General features: G+C 49.1%; 1 pseudogene; it reads right to left on the minus strand.

Annotated features, from left to right (window-relative positions):
• Positions 1-256: 256 nt before the first annotated feature.
• Positions 257-1,612, minus strand: LOC117694246 (ATP-binding cassette sub-family F member 2-like; annotated as a pseudogene).
• Between the last annotated feature and the right edge of the window lie 838 nt (positions 1,613-2,450).

Raw genomic sequence — 2,450 nt, forward strand, 5'->3', positions numbered from 1 at the left:
GTGATGGGCTGGCGGTATTCCCCCAACAACACCAAACCCATAAAATGAGGCTCTTGAATCCTTCCAGGGCCAGACCATGGCTTGGGTTCTTTGGGTTGACCCTGGTATCACTGGCTGTATCTCTCAGAGCAAGGTAACCCACAAGGGTCTAGAGGGAACAGCCAGCTGAGTACAGACAGACTCAAATGGAAGGAGGGTGGGACATGGATAGGTGCTGTCCAGCTGGAGATATGATGCAATGAAGGCAGGCTGCGGGGAAAGGCTGGGGGCAGGATTGCAGTAATGTGGGAGTGTAGCCCCAGGGTCCTGTCCTTGAGTCAGGTGTCAGCTCAGCTAGCAGTCTCTAGGTGGCATTTCTGACCCAAGCCTGGCTGAGGGCTCACACATTATGTGTCCTCCTGGTGAGCTGGGTCTCCTTATCTACCAGCTTGGACTTGAGGTGCTCTTTGTAGGCCAGGATATTGTCAGGTCATTTGGTGACGTTCTGCTTCTCACAGACCCAAATCTCCTGCATAACCTGCTGGATGAGTCTGAAATCATGACTGACTAGCAAGATGCCACTCTCAAACTCATTGAGAGCGTCTGCCAGCGCATCAATGGTCTCCATGTCCAGGTGAGTGGTAGACTCATCCAGAAAGAGGATATGAGGCTTCTGCCAGGCTAGCCAGGCCAGACACACTTGGCACTTCTGCCCATCTCACGGGTTCTGGATTGGGCTCACTTGTTTCCCCGTGAGGCCCTATCTCCCAACGATCTTCGTCATTTCCTCTGTCTCCTTGATCTCTGGGTAGCACTTCAGCATGTACTCCAATGGTGAACGGTCCAGGTCCAGCTGTTCCTGTAAGTGGTGATGGTAACTAATGCCCTATTGTGACATGACAATGGTTCTAGATCATTCCAACTTTGGGCAGAAGCTCTCCAGTTAGCAGCTTCAGAACAGTGGAGTTCCCTGCACTGTTGGGTCTCTCTAGGGCCACTCATGTGTCAAGCTCACTGCCAAATTTTAGATTATTGTAGATGGAATTACATACTGATCATAACTACCCATATAATACTTCAGTTTCTTGTTGTAGATGATATTGGTACAGACCCCATTCAGAAAGTCCTCGGAATGGGACACAAGGACCAGGATATGCTTGAAAGTTTCTCTTCCAGCCACACAGAAACATCCAGGTCCAGGTGGTTAGTAGGCTCATCCAGAAGCAGCGTGAAGAGCTGAATAAAGAAGGCTCTGGCAGCCGGGCGGTGGTGGCGCACGCCTTTAATCCCAGCACTTGGGAGGCAGAGGCAGGCGGATTTCTGAGTTCGAGGCCAGCCTGGTCTACAGAGTGAGTTCCAGGAATACACAGAGAAACCCTGTCTCAAAAAACCAAAAAAAAAAAAAAAGAAAAAAGAAAAGAAAAAGAAGGCGGCTCTGGCAAGGGCAACTCTCATCTCATCTGCCAGCTACCACTGAAGTCTTTCAGCATTCTTTCAATGCAGGGCAGGTGTGAAACCCAATCCGTGTAAGACCCTTGAGGTCCTTCCTCATCTCAGCTTTATGGGCATCCAGTTCTTCATCTACCAGCTGTTCATCGAGTTCCATGAATACCTATCTCACGCGCCACACCTTTGTGAGCTAACTAAGCGTGCTCGGCCTGCCTCTCCAGACGAGAGAGGTCGATAATGTGGACGCCAGCACTGTCAGTATTGCTGGGGTGAGAGGCCAGGATGCCGGGCTTGAGCAGCAACTTTCTTCAGCAAATCCACTTCTCCATCACCCTGCCATTGGCTTCTTCATTTTTCTCCTTTGCCACCTGAGGTTCTGTGACAGCATCTCCATCATCTTCTTGTCCCTTGGTCCCTTTTGGGACCAGTCATCTCTAGACCTTTCTCATCTTCTCAAACTTCCAATTCCTTTCTCCTCCGTGACAACTATTGTTCTCCAGTCTGTCTTTATGAAACTGTCTATTCAAGGAACATCAGTTAAGAGGCAGGCAGATTTCTGAGTTCAAGGCCAGCTTGGTCTACAGAGTGAGTTCCAGGACAGCCAGGGATACACAGAGAAACCCTGTCTCAAAAAACCATACCTCCCTCCCCCAAAAAAGGAACCCCAGTTAAGTCAATATTTGTCTTCAATATATATCCATGCCAAGGCAAATGTGACTTTTCTTCCTTTTTAAGGCTGGATAAGGAGCCGGGTGGTGGTGGCGCACGCCTTTAATCCCAGCACTTGGGAGGCAGAGGCAGGTGGATTTCTGAGTTCGAGGCCAGCCTGGTCTACAGAGTGAGTTCCAGGACAGCCAAGGCTATACAGAGAAACCCTGTCTCAAAAACCAAAAAAAAAAAAAAAAAAAAAAAAAAAAAAAAAAAAAAAAGCTGGATAAAGTGGCGTGTACTGGTACACAGCTTTAATCCCAGCACTCCGGAGGCAGAGACCAGTCTGGTCTACAGAGTGAGTCCCAGGACAC

The sequence above is a fragment of the Arvicanthis niloticus genome, chromosome X (assembly GCF_011762505.2).
Source record: "Arvicanthis niloticus isolate mArvNil1 chromosome X, mArvNil1.pat.X, whole genome shotgun sequence".
Lineage (NCBI taxonomy): Eukaryota > Metazoa > Chordata > Mammalia > Rodentia > Muridae > Arvicanthis > Arvicanthis niloticus.